Here is a 14,985-nt window from a genome sequence, read left to right on the forward strand (position 1 = left end):
CCGATTCTGTCAAGTAACACTCAAATATTTGGAAATAATACTTACGTTTATCTCTGTTTAATATTTAGGAACTTGTCTGTTCGACAACCGAAAAGATTTTAAGTTACATTTAGCTCTGTCGACATTGGAAAGTATAGCTTCCTTCTTCACAAACAATTTCTCCACTAGTTCTAGGGTAATGCACTTCGCCCTTGGTTCTTGGATCTACAAGTTTCATGAATGATATTGCGTTCTTTTAACTTGTAATTGCCCCTGTAGCGTTTATTGTTTCTGACCCGTAGAGTGTTTCTGGTTTGATTACTGTTGCATTTTAAAGTTCCAGGGGAGCCATTTTTGTTATAAATATATATTTTTTGTGATTGTTGAGCAGTTTCTATTTTCTATCTCAGTTTTCTGTGATCTCTTCACCGAGTTCATTTGGTGGTGTTTTTCGGGATGAAATCTGCGGTCTGTGTTTCTTAAATTATCTGTTGTTATCTAGACGTAAGCACAGCGGTATGATGTGAGGAGAATTATGAGGCGCAAATTGTACGGCTTTTGTTCTTCCATTACAACGAGCTGCTCTGGCTCGTAGCTGAGGATCAATAAAGGTTCACGGTGTGGCGCAGGGGGCTTTTCTTACAGCCTGCTCCGACAAGCAGTTCGCTTTACTTGTAGCAGGCTCTCAGACCTCCCTTGGCCGACTCTTGTTCTCATCCCACCCTGACGCTATTATGGAGTCTTTCACATCCTTCTCCTGATACCTATATTCCTGTAAGTGTCGGGCCTCTTGTCATCGCTATCGTTGTATTTTCTCTTAACACTCTTCATCACAACATGATGGTCTTTCCGAGCCTTGTGTTGCCCACACCACGTTTCTCAGATCTTTGTCACTGGGCAGGTGTTAAGGTGCGTCCACACCAAGATGTTTTCGTTAACTTTGTTAATGAACATTGTTCATGAACATTTCGAGCATGTTGATAAACAAAATTTCTTTAACTTTTGTGAATGAAACTTTTCATTAACATTTCGTGTTTTCATTAACATTTCGGTTCGCACATGCGCAAAGACGCAATTAGAACACGGAAATTCGTAGCGCGGTATACAATACTTTTATTTATTTTTCGAAATCGACTGTCGAATCGCAAGCAACTCATATACACCGCACAAATACATAAGTGAAGTGTAGGAGTATTTCTCTTACACTCTTACATGATCCTTGGTAGGAGTCACTAGTCGTTAGGAATCTTCAAGTTATACTTAGTCTAACATTAATGCAGATGACATTCCGATAAATTTGTATCCTTTCTTCCAATTTCAGACTCAATTACTGTCAACAAGAACTGAAAGTCTTGTGGGGACATTCTCAGAAAGTTTTGAAAGCCTGCTGCATCATGAATTGAAAGTTCTGACATAGGTCTAAGTGTCCTCTCCAAACTTAATTCTAAACGCTTTTGCAATATTTTTCTTTGCCATACTTTGCGTTTTTCTCTAATTGCACTCATTAAAATTGTACCGGGCGGTACACCTCTACACCGTTTATTTAAAAGTTGCGCCAGTTGAAACTCCTCTTCTGGAGGAAGGTTGAACTTTATCTATTCTATTAATTCTCTACTTTCTCAGAAGATGTCACCACATGGAAAATTTTGAGTTTTTGAACTGTGTCACTTTTGATGTGTTTTTGTTTCGCTTGAAGTAAGAAGTGTGAACTTTCTCTTCTAGAGGACACTACTGAAGATCAACAATAGTGCGACCTAGTGCGAAATCAAAGAACTATTTTGTTGGAGAAATTTTTATTTCAAGAGTTTGTTCTTTGTTAAATTTCTTTCTGTCATGGTTTAAGTTGGCTGTATACCCCTCTTTTTCCCCTTATTTTGGATCTAGCCAATCCCGAATTTCTTTAATTAATTTTCCACCAATAATGTGTTTCTTTTCCTCTATGTAGGGGCTTCTTTTCCCGAACCAATAAAAACTTTGAGGGAGGGTGTTTTATTTCCCCTAACGCCTAGAATCTTCCGCGAGAGGTTATAAACTGCTGATTTTGGGGTCTCCGGGCCACTTCTGTTCCATCTTTCAGTGTATTAAGTACATAGCAGGAGGCGGGAAGCGCCTCTTTCCTCGGCAGCGATCTACTACCAGGTAATGGCCTATTAATATCTTCTTTTCTTGCTAGGTCGGCAGTTTAACTCTCGCGGCGGGTTCGAAGCGTTTTCCATCATGTAACCTTTTCCTAAAATGTAACTACTCTTTTCTTCTATTCTCTTGTAAAGCTACATTATGGGATAGAGAGTGCTAACCCTCTCGAGTTCCCACTCACATCGTCTTGAGGTGAACTTATTTTTCTCAACCAATTCTCCCGTAATGTAATGTAAATTGCCATTAAGTCACCTCTGTAGTATGGGATTAGCCCTTGTATTAACGGCCTAGTGCCAAGTAGGTCTTAAGCAAAGTGTATTAGGAGTGCAAGGTCGCCTCCTCTCAAGTTGTATTTTGAGGTCATGTATTAATCTTTTCTCACCTAATAGACCTCAGTAGGTTGGGTATTTTACCCCTGTGTATATGTCCTTTGAGGACAACTTGAAAGTTGAGTTTGGTGTGGCCTGGGAGAGGCTTAACTTTAAGAGCGAGTGGCTCTTTTCTAAGACTGAGAGTTGTATGCCTCGAGGAGGCTTTGCTGTGTAATTTGGAGCAAGAGCTCCAGGGTTTGATTGGGGTCTTCTGCCCCTTTTGTTGAAATTGGTATATCGTAAAGTTGAGCTAGTTGCTCAAGAATTGTGTTTTCAGGGCTCGAAGCCCAAATTCTTTAATCCCTGTAATTGTACATTTCAAGTTGTATTTCGGCTACTAAGTACCTGTTCTATTTGTTGTTACCTAATTTTGAAAAGAAAATATAACCTTGTTAAATTTTAAAATTTAATTTCTCTTTAGTAGCTTGAGACCTATTCACCACCCAGCACCTTCTTTCATGCTTAACTACCACAAAAACCCGGTAACAAGTGGTAGCAGAGCGTGGTTGAATGGGTCTCAATTTAGCCCCTTTTGACGGCTAAACATTGCTTTGATTCGAACTCTAATAATTGTCTCAGTTGCTGGAATTTTTTGAGTTTTTCAAAATTGTTCTGTCATCATGCCCGGCCCTCGCGATGTTCTCCTCCTTAACTATTTGCGCAAAGAGGAGTTGATATACGAGTTAACTATCAGAAATGTGCAATCTGGAGGCACGGTTGCAATCGACACCAACAAGCTTAGAGAGTCCCTTGATTTGCCCATTTCCATCCCCAATTTGGGAGAGAAAGAAATTGATGAGTCTCTTTCCACGATCGTCGAGAATATTACTGGGCTAGCATCTGTAGTCAGCTTTTTTGATGAAAACGATCCGTCTCCTAATCAAATTAAGCGTGTGCAAGGCAGGCTATATCACTTTTCAAATAGAGTTAATGATCTGTTGTCTCTGAAGGTGAATGACGTTCAGAGGAAGCAAGCTAATACGCTCCTTGAAACTATCTCTGAATTGTCTAGTAAAGTCACTCAATTGTTAACTGGGGAAGTTCCTCCCAAATCTGATCAGCCCACCGTTGTGAATGTAAGTAGTGAGGAAGAACCTGCTAAGGGAGAAGGCAATAGGATAACCGTTGCTGCTCAAACTATCTCTGCCCCATTGGACAACGAGTCTGAACGCCGCACATCGTTGAACAATGTACGTGCTGAATTAACTTCCTTGCCATTGAAACCTTTACCTACTATGTCGCCCGGGTTTAGCAGCTTGCCTCATCCATTGGCAATGTTGCTCAGAGGTATATCCAAGTTTTCCGTTAATACCACCAGTGACGTAATTTCATTTTTAAGATTTCTAGTGGAATTTCAGGATCATGCTCTTGTTTTTTCTCTTTCGCCATGTCAAATTTTGCAAATTATCTATCCGTATGCTATTGGTATTCTCTCTGATAAAATCGTAAGAGCCATTGCCGAGCAATCATCTATTGAGGATTTCCATGCCCATTTGCTAGCTAACTTCATCCCGGCTAGGGCCAGGTCCTCCCTGATTCAGAAGTACTATTACCGTGTACAGCGCTTGGATGAAAACTTGGCTGACTTCATCCAAGATATTAAGTTTTATACTAGGGTGTTTGCTCTTCACTTCCCTGAGGATCAAATTGTACAAGCTATTGTGGAAGGTATTTCACCATCCTATAGGTCATATTTGTGTTTCGCGGCGTGCCCGCAAACGTTCTCGGAACTTGAAGCATTGGCAGTCTCAGCGGAAGGAGTTAGATACGCCGATTCTTTGCGTGTCGCGAAAGATCCCCCGCCTTCCTTTAGTAACACTCGGCCTCCACCTCGCCGACCAGTCAATCCCCGTAAATGTTATGCTTGCGGGTCGCCTGACCATCTGCGGAATAAGTGTCCTCTGATCAAGTCAAGTGGGACAAGGAATGGAGCAGGGTCATCACAAGGCTGCTTTAAATGTGGGGCTTTCTCACATATCGCCAAGAATTGCCCAAACTCAAATAGCACCCCCTCCTGCTCTGGTGCAAATTCCACCCATGCCAATAATAAAAAGTGACTAGCGGCTTCGGCTGAGTCGACTAATTCTGCTTTCCAAGGCTCAGCCCCGGGCAAAAGGGTCGAGAATTCAGGGAATGAGCAATCTTCAAATTCTTTTTTTGAATGCCCCAGAGAGTGTCTTAGGATTGCGGCGGATACCCCCGCACCTGTTCCTTTTCTTAAGATTGAGTTAAATAACGAGCCTATAACAGCTCTCTTAGATTCAGGCAGTGTTTGTTCCATTATTTCGGCTGATTGGTATTCTAAATTGAAATCTGTTTGTAAACTCCCTGACCTTGACTCATCTCCTGTTAAATATGTTTCGGCTAATTCATCTCCATTAGAAATTCTAGGTTCCTTACATGTCAAAATTCGTGTTTTTAAATTTACATGGAAAATCAAATTGTTTGTGGCCAAGCATTTGTCTTGCCCCATCATATTGGGAGCGGACTTCATTTCTCACACTGGTCTTGTGCTCGATCTCCAGAGTAGGTCGTGCACATTCAAATTTGCGTCCAATTGTAGAATTCCCTTGTTAAAGTGTAATTCTGTATCATGTTCATCTATTTCGCCTACCCAGGATGAGATGTTGTTAGACCTTAGACATCTACCTGAGGAGCAGGCTGATAGTATTCGGAAATTGTGTCAGTCGTTTCCCGAGGTGTTCTCTGATACTCTTGGTGTTACTGACCTTATTGAATACAAAATTGAGGTCACGGATTCTATTCCTGTCCGTTTTCCACCGTATAGGCTATCTCCACCTAAAATGAAGGCTCTGAAAGAAATCATCGATCAGATGTTGAAGGATGGTATTATTAGGCCCTCTAAGTCAGCGTATTCTTCGCCTATTTTTCTAGTACCGAAACCTCAAGGAGGCTTCAGGCCTGTCATTGATTACAGGGCTCTCAATCGGAAGGTGGTGTTGCAATCTGTGCCCCTTCCCGACCTTCATTCTTGCTTTTCATGGTTTCGTAAGGCCAAGTTCTTCACCATCTTGGACTTGAATCAGGCCTATAATCAAATTCCCCTTGCCGAAGAGTCTAAACATCTTACAGCGTTTGCCACGGACTGGAATTTATATGAATACAACCGCGTGCCTTTCGGGCTCCCCACGGGGGCAGCTGTGCTCACTAGGCTACTAGATAGGGTCTTCTCCGATATCAAATTTGAGTACTTATATCACTACTTGGATGATGTCGTCGTATTTTCCGAAACCTTTGAAGAACATCTAGATCATTTGCGAGAAGTTCTCAATCGCCTTCGTAAGGCTGGGTTAACTGTTAAGTTGTCCAAGGTTGCCTTTGCTAAGCCCTCTATGTCATTCCTAGGGCATATTGTGTCACCTGATGGTGTAGCAGTCGATCATTCTAGAACACAGGCCATCCGTGATTTTAAACCTCCCAAGGACATTAAAGGTATCGCCAGGTTCATTGGCATGGTGAATTTCTTCAGGAAGTTCATTCCTAATTTTGCTAATAGAGCGGCGCCCTTAAACCTTCTTCGTAGGAAAGGCATCAAATTCGAGTGGGGACCTTCTCAACAAGCCGCCTTTGAAGATCTGAAATTAGCTCTCTGTAATGCCCCTGTACTTGCTATGCCTGATTTCTCGAAGAAATTCATCGTCCAAACCGACGCATCGTCGTCAGCAGTAGCTGCAGTTCTTCTTCAAGAGACTGAACTAGGGAGGCGACCCATCGCCTATGCGTCTAGGACATTGTCAGCTCAAGAAGCAAAGTACTCCATATATGAGCTTGAAGGTTTGGCAGTCTTATTCGCCTTAGAAAAGTTCCGTCTCTATCTGGAACACGTCAAATTCGATCTAGAGACAGATAATCAAGCCTTAAGCTGGGTCTTAGGTAGGCCGCGTCGTACAGGTCGTATAGCCCGTTGGGCCATCCGTATTTCTGCCTTCCAATTCGATGTACGGCATATCAGAGGTACTGAAAATGTTGTTGCCGATGGACTCAGCCGTATGTTTCATAACGACGTAGAGACCCACGAACCGGTCGACAGTTCATCACCTTCCGAGTCCATACTATCTGGTGCTAATGCCATCTTAACAGATGCTCCCATGCTTTTTAGGGATATTGAGAAATACCAACGTGAAGATCCGACGCTGGCTCCGATAATGGAAACCCTTTCTTCTGGGGAACATGCTGTCCCTTATGTTCTAAGGAATGGTGTTCTATGTTGCCCTTCGAGGCATGATAAGTTGATGAAAGTTGTTGTTCCAGCGGTTCTTGTACCTATGATCTTCAAATACTATCATGAGACCCCATTGGGGGGGCATCTTGGAATCTTTAAAACTCGTGAAAAGATTCGTGAAATGTTCATATGGAAAGGTATGGACGGTGAAATTCGGGAACTTGTAAAAGCTTGTAAATCTTGTTTGATCAGTAAACCCACCATGTCCACTAAAGTAGGCCTTTTGTCTTCTCATCAAGCGTCGCGCCCCATGGAACGCCTGTATATCGATTATGTGGGACCCTTCCCCCAGTCAAAGGGTAATGCCAACAAGTTCATCTTTGTGTGTGTAGATGGTTTTACAAGATTTTCCTGGTTATTTCCGACTAAGCTGGCTACCGCTCAGTCCACCATTACTTGCCTAAATTCTATTTTTGCTTCTTTTGGTCCGTGCCAATACATTGTATCTGATAATGCTAAAGCTTTTACATCAAATCTGTTTCGTAAATTCTGTTTTGACTTGTCCATCTCTCATGTAACTACATCTGCTTATTATCCTCAACCATCTCTGGCTGAACGGGTTAACCGTAATCTCAGGTCCGCACTCATTGCCTATCATCATGAAGATCCTTCCAGGTGGGACACGTCCCTGCATTGGATAGCTTTTGCTTTGAATTCGGCGGTTCATGAATCTCACAAGTTTACTCCAGCTTCTTTGATGTTCAAGTTTGTTCCCAACTCGCCGCTCTCTAACCTCTGGTCTTTGAATGACATTCTACCCGAGACAATAGATCCGGATAACATTAAAGATCTTTGGAAGAAGGCTAAAGCCAATCTTAAAGTGTCTCATGAAAAGGTTAGGGAAAGGTATGATCGTGGACGGAGACCCACCACTTTGAAGGTAGGTGACCAGGTTATGGTCAAAAATTTTGTTCCCGCGGGCAAGCTTGCCCCCAGATTTCATGGGCCTTGTATCATTCTCGATTTTCTTACGCCGGTTACCTTATTGCTAAGTAATCCAGCCACCGAGAGGATATTTAGAGTTCACCTGTCCCAGGTGAAACCGGTGTAATTTCTGTGTTAACTTGCTTCATATTATTTTGAAAGGATATGAAGGTTATATTTTTTTTTTTTTTGAGTTTCACTTTAAGGCATTCTGCCCCTTCTGTAATATTTTGGTTTTAGATGTAAGCCTTGTGTAAAACCTGCCCCGACCCGTTAAACTGCCATCCTGTTCTTGCCACGGCCATTACCACGCTCCCGTCTCCTGCTTCACCTTACACTGTGGCTTCATAATAGTAAATGCCATGGATATCTACACGCCGCTGGCCCCTCAACCTCTCCACAAGCCTGTACCCTCAAAGAAGATGATAGTCCAACACAATTCTGCCGCCTAGCTTTAATGTTTCAGCGCCCCCGCAGCCGCGCAGCGCCGTGCAGCGACTGGGGAGGGGGATGGGCCCCCTCCTCTCCAGCGAGGACGACATGTGCACGGCGAGCCGGAGCTCACCTCCCGGCCAAGGCTGATGTGCGGCGCACGACCTGCTACATGCCCGCAGCCTGTATCTGTTCACCGCGGGCGCGGCGTACTTCAACACCTCTGCTCCCCTCATAGTGCGGGCGAGCGGTATCTCAGGGTACTTAAGGGGTCCGAGCGGCCTCCCTTGGACGCAAGCTGCAACGGCCGGTCTGACCATCCTTCTTAATCTACATCAGCTATATGGACAGTCACCATAAGCAATAACTATACTTGGGAATTCAACTACAATATTTGGTGGACATTGCCAAATTTTTCTTCACCTTTAAGTATTAAAAGTTTATCTTCACAAATTCAAATTCTACAAACATAAAGACTTTCATTCACCTGCAACAACAACATTTTGAAACTGAATTAAGAAATCTTGTAAATGCTTCTGCTATCTACCTTCGTATCAACATCATTTCTTGGACTTTGTTTCAAACTGATTTCATGTGTCACCCCTGGAGGAACTTTTGGGGGGGGAGGTCTGTACCGGGCGGTACACCTCTACACCGTTTATTTAAAAGTTGCGCCAGTTGAAACTCCTCTTCTGGAGGAAGGTTGAACTTTATCTATTCTATTAATTCTCTACTTTCTCAGAAGATGTCACCACATGGAAAATTTTGAGTTTTTGAACTGTGTCACTTTTGATGTGTTTTTGTTTCGCTTGAAGTAAGAAGTGTGAACTTTCTCTTCTAGAGGACACTACTGAAGATCAACAATAGTGCGACCTAGTGCGAAATCAAAGAACTATTTTGTTGGAGAAATTTTTATTTCAAGAGTTTGTTCTTTGTTAAATTTCTTTCTGTCATGGTTTAAGTTGGCTGTATACCCCTCTTTTTCCCCTTATTTTGGATCTAGCCAATCCCGAATTTCTTTAATTAATTTTCCACCAATAATGTGTTTCTTTTCCTCTATGTAGGGGCTTCTTTTCCCGAACCAATAAAAACTTTGAGGGAGGGTGTTTTATTTCCCCTAACGCCTAGAATCTTCCGCGAGAGGTTATAAACTGCTGATTTTGGGGTCTCCGGGCCACTTCTGTTCCATCTTTCAGTGTATTAAGTACATAGCAGGAGGCGGGAAGCGCCTCTTTCCTCGGCAGCGATCTACTACCAGGTAATGGCCTATTAATATCTTCTTTTCTTGCTAGGTCGGCAGTTTAACTCTCGCGGCGGGTTCGAAGCGTTTTCCATCATGTAACCTTTTCCTAAAATGTAACTACTCTTTTCTTCTATTCTCTTGTAAAGCTACATTATGGGATAGAGAGTGCTAACCCTCTCGAGTTCCCACTCACATCGTCTTGAGGTGAACTTATTTTTCTCAACCAATTCTCCCGTAATGTAATGTAAATTGCCATTAAGTCACCTCTGTAGTATGGGATTAGCCCTTGTATTAACGGCCTAGTGCCAAGTAGGTCTTAAGCAAAGTGTATTAGGAGTGCAAGGTCGCCTCCTCTCAAGTTGTATTTTGAGGTCATGTATTAATCTTTTCTCACCTAATAGACCTCAGTAGGTTGGGTATTTTACCCCTGTGTATATGTCCTTTGAGGACAACTTGAAAGTTGAGTTTGGTGTGGCCTGGGAGAGGCTTAACTTTAAGAGCGAGTGGCTCTTTTCTAAGACTGAGAGTTGTATGCCTCGAGGAGGCTTTGCTGTGTAATTTGGAGCAAGAGCTCCAGGGTTTGATTGGGGTCTTCTGCCCCTTTTGTTGAAATTGGTATATCGTAAAGTTGAGCTAGTTGCTCAAGAATTGTGTTTTCAGGGCTCGAAGCCCAAATTCTTTAATCCCTGTAATTGTACATTTCAAGTTGTATTTCGGCTACTAAGTACCTGTTCTATTTGTTGTTACCTAATTTTGAAAAGAAAATATAACCTTGTTAAATTTTAAAATTTAATTTCTCTTTAGTAGCTTGAGACCTATTCACCACCCAGCACCTTCTTTCATGCTTAACTACCACAAAAACCCGGTAACAAAAATAATGAAAGCTGCAGCTGTATTTACTTCTTCCTGACCCTATCCATTGTAACCTCACAAACAGATGTTTTGGTGTGGACTAACCATTAGAAGGGCCAGTATCTACTTGCTCTCTCCGCTGTGTTGGGAAGGCTCCGTTCTATAGCAGAACACTCCTGCGAGTCTGTGGAAGCTTCAAAGTCCTGTGAATTCGAATCCGTTACTGCATGAAGTTAATTACTTTCAAACTAAAAGACATGCCGGTATGTTCTTTAACTACCAAGACTTGCATAAAATGTAAGGTAAGGGTGTATTCTGCCCGAAGGCAGGTCCGAACCTCCGCAGAGGTGTGCCTGAGCGGGAGTTTACGTGGGGTAGGGTGGGCAGTTCCTTTCGGCTCCTACATTCCCCTACCCCCCACCAACAGCGGATGGCAACCCATCCAAATCTGACCACACTCAATGTTGCTTAACTTCGGAGATCTCATGGGATCCGGTGTTTCAACACGGCTACGGCCGTTGGCACTTACATATAATTCATCATAATTATCAATGTAAAAACGTCAATATTATTCTTATTATATGCGAAAAGTCCATTAAGGCTACGGAAAGTACTTAGATGCGTGCATTTGATTTCCTTTGTGCCCATACCTCTTTCACTTTTTTTTTTATCCTATGGGCTTCCTTTTTGTCTTCAGACCAGGTTTCCAGTCTTCTTTGGTCTCTCCTCTTCGTCAGCTTGCCATTTGTGAATTTTGGGTCTGAAGATTAACCTGTTTTGGACATCTGCTGGTGTAATTCCTGCCTGCTTCAAATCGGTTTTAATTTCGCCAATCCATTTCATTGTGTCTGTTTTCATAGAATTCGACTTTTTTTTTTAAGTAAGTGTATCTGAATGCATTCTTTAAATATGACCATTGAATCTTAGCCTGCGTTTTCTAATGTCACTATGGATATTTGTGTAATGTTTGATTTCCTGTCTGCCTCTAAGTTGGTATTGTCCGTTCGCGAGTTTCGGGCCTAGATTTTTTTTATGATTTTGCGTTTATTATTATTATTATTTTCCTACCGCTTTTCCCACACCTGTGGGATCACGGGTGAGAACTGTGTCGCACATGTTTGGCCCTGTTTTACGGCCGGATGTCCTTCCTGACGCCAACCTTATATGGAGGGATGTAATCACTATTGCGTGTTTCTGTGGTGGTTGTTAGTGGAGTGTGTTGTGTGAATATGAAGAGGAGAGTGTTGGGACGGACACATAAACCCAGTCCCCGAGCCAGAAGAATTAATCAGAAGCGATTAAAATTCCCGACCCGGCCGGGAATTGAACCCGGGACCGTATGAACCGAAGGCCAATACGCTGACCATACAACCAACGAGTCGAACATATTATTATTACTGTATTATTATTATTATTATTATTATTATTATTATTATTATTATTATTATTATTATTATTATTATTAAGCTCTACATTTCCCCAGACTGGTTCAGGAACATGACGTTTCCCTTGCTGTCTAAAAGTCCGATGAATTTGAAGCTCCTCTACCTTCTTCTCGAGCACTTGAAATCCTCGTTCGAATTTGAAAGGCGTCCTTTACGTTAGCGTTCTCTAACGAAGCTAATTAAGTGGTGATGGGATTCTCAAACATCTTCTACATACAAAGTTCTTCCCTACAGGCCTTTTAAGGAAATCAACAGTGTACACTTCACTTACAGTTAAAAGTATTCGCATTGCAATCAGATTTACTTCCTAGTTGGTGACAGGTGTCTTTAGCCAGAGCAGCTTGTGGAACCAAGTTGTTGTTATAATTAATCCCAAAGGTGCTCTGCAGTTCTAGACTGCCATATTCAGCAGTAAAATAATGATAATAACAATAATGATTGAACAAATAGCAGCGAATTGGATAAGATACATCAGAACATACACAATATACAATGCAGGGTCTTTCACATAAACTAAGACTGAACGCACAATGTTTGTACTCTCCACTACTGCAGCTGCCTTAAGTCGCGTGCGACCGCACTGCTTTAATTGTGTATGCAATCTTACCTTATAAAATTTGTCGTCCTTTCTGTGTTATTCAGGCATTGTATCTGGTAACCACATTCTGGCCAACGCGAGTAAGTTCTGTCACTGTAATGTCTTCTTTCAGTTCCTCCAACGTGTGAGGATTTGTTCGATACACTTTTTCTTCCAGTTTACCCCACAAGTAAAAATCACACACTGTTAGATCTGGAGAACGAGGAGGAAACAGACTAGCACTAATCAGTCTGTCTGCAAACACTTCCGAGATTGTATGAAGGGGATCTTCTTCTGTATGAGCAGGAGCTGAATCTTGTTAAAACCACCCACGCGATATTTCTTCTTCCGTTAGCTGATGAAAAAACGGCGTCAAAATGTCATCTTAGAACCTCTCTGCATTCACTGTCGTCTCGAAATAATAGTCTCAGTTATTCGTCTTTGCACTAACAGCACACCAAACTTCCTATCATAATGAGGGACTTCATACACACTAAAAGGGAGAGTTATGCCTATACCTCGGATTTGTAGGTGGTAATAGGTTATAATGCAAAGTATTTTGGTTTGTAGGATGTGTCATGCAACCCGTTCTACCATAATGTAGGAGGAGTAGCATAAATTAAAGGAGTTCTATAAGCTGTACCCCTAATATCTATGCAAATCTCATAGCATAACCGCTGTACAGTGTAGGGTATACTTGTTACTGGCTTAACTAAGTTTGCATTCTAACCTATCAGCACCTAATAATCCGGACTCTAGTTATGACTGTTCACACGACTATTAAGATGAAAACAGAACTTTTACATACGAAAATACGGTGTTGCAATGGTAACTGTCTCACCATGTTAACAGCTGAGATTCAGACTGGCGACTGATGCTTGCCAGTTGGAACACGTGCAGGCTGTTTGCAAAGTCAGAAACTATGCGTGCGCCAACTCAAATTGTGTATCTGCGGGGAGCTTTTACAATACCATGGCTTTATTATTATTTTTTGAGAGATTGTACATTATAATGTGAATCTGTTGTCAATATACCGTAAATTAAAAAAGTACAGCATTTTCATCTTTGAATATAATTCGGTTTGATATCACCACCCACTGTTTATTTGGATTGTGTTACATCTTCAAACATAGACTGTATTTCTCGTTTTCGAAGTGTTTGTGAGTTAAAAGTTAGAACCGATTGTGGCACCTTTCACTGTTAACTCGATGCTCGTCTGTCAACAGCAGCAGAATTAATAATTACATTGTGTTTACTGTCGAGATATTGGTCTGTCCGTGGTTAAATGGTTAGCGTGCTGGCCTTTGGTCACTGGGGTCCAGGGTTAGATTCCCGGCCGGATCCGGGATTTTAACTTCGTCTGGTTAATTTCTCCGGCTCGAGATCTGGGTGTTTGGGTTCGCCTTAAATGTATAAGCTCAATTCATCAAAGTCGATTCATAATTAATAATCAGAAACATTCGAAATTGTGGCTGGTTATATGGCCGTTAAGATCGAAAGCAAAAATTAAAAAACAGAAAAATATATTGGTTTTTGATATAAGTACCCTCAGGAAAACAGATTCTGGAGATTGGCTTTCGGGAAATGGTCGGGAACGTCCTTATTAAAACAAGTGCCGACTTAGGACAAAGACGTGCCTGAAAACTAATTTCGGTGATCAGAAAATTACACGGTAAGAATGGACTTGGTCGGTCATATATAGAGTATTACAAGGAGAACAGCCGCAGTTAGAGCTTGAACACTCGGTACTCAGTGATGAAGATATTAGGAACAGTGGAAATATAAAGCGTATCGTGCCCCTTAATCTGGACGACCGACCTGCGTGCCCCAGCAGGTTGTCCGGAAGCCATAGCTGAACGCTGACTCGGTACGGTCCGCAGCTGGAGTGATTCCCTGCCTGTATGTGGGTTAATCCTGACACAGATCATATTTCCATTTAAATCCCTTGTCACAGCTGTTGCTACTGGCCAGCGTGTGACATTTGTCCCCCAAACCACATACAGGCAAAGACTGGTCGTCCTTGCTATGGTGTAACTTCACCTCAAATTCCTTAAACATGTGTTCACTTCCCTACTGCTACCAAGGATCTCATCATCAAACTTTGAGACTTGCACGTATCTATTGAGATAACGATACTAAATTTGTGTTTTTAAATTGAACTTCAGTTCTTTCTTCACTTAGTATTAAATCCAAAGGCCTGGTTGTTTTCAAAACCTGTCGGGTACATCTTGACAAACGTGCTTCGTTTGCAGGCCAAGACACCTGCGTGTTGCCTATACTACGACTTCTCTGGCTCAACTCCTGTTTTCTGAGGCGTAGGAAGTCGTCCCCTTGTATGACACTTCTCTTCCTTTTGCCGATATCGTCATGAAGGGTCAGAACGCTTTATAATTGGTGTCGGGAGAGCCCAAAAGATTGATAATACACATGTATTCAGTTGTTCAAGGCAGGCAGGCCAACGTATTAATGTCTTCTGGCTGGAGCCATTCGAAAATATGTGTAAAGTAACGCGACGAAATATCTGATGTAAGTGACGTCACATTAGTCGTTACCGTAGGCCTTGGTTTTATTTATTTATTTATTTATTTATTCATTCATTCATTCATTCATTCATTCATTCATTCATTCATTCATTCATTCATTTATTTATTTATTTATTTATTTATTTATTTATTTATTTATTTATTTATTTATTTATTTATTTATTTATTTATTTATTTATTTATTTATTTATTTATTTATTTGAAAACATATTTCTGATCGTTAGCTTTTGGCAAATGGAA

General features: G+C 41.7%; 1 protein-coding gene across 2 annotated transcripts in view; it reads left to right on the forward strand.

Moving 5' to 3' along the window:
* Cow (Proteoglycan Cow) overlaps positions 1–14,985 on the forward strand; it is a 309,533-nt gene that overhangs the window by 184,595 nt on the left and 109,953 nt on the right. The gene's annotated exons all lie outside the window — the stretch shown is intronic.

Source organism: Anabrus simplex, chromosome 10 (assembly GCF_040414725.1).
Source record: "Anabrus simplex isolate iqAnaSimp1 chromosome 10, ASM4041472v1, whole genome shotgun sequence".
NCBI classification, from domain to species: Eukaryota; Metazoa; Arthropoda; class Insecta; order Orthoptera; family Tettigoniidae; genus Anabrus; species Anabrus simplex.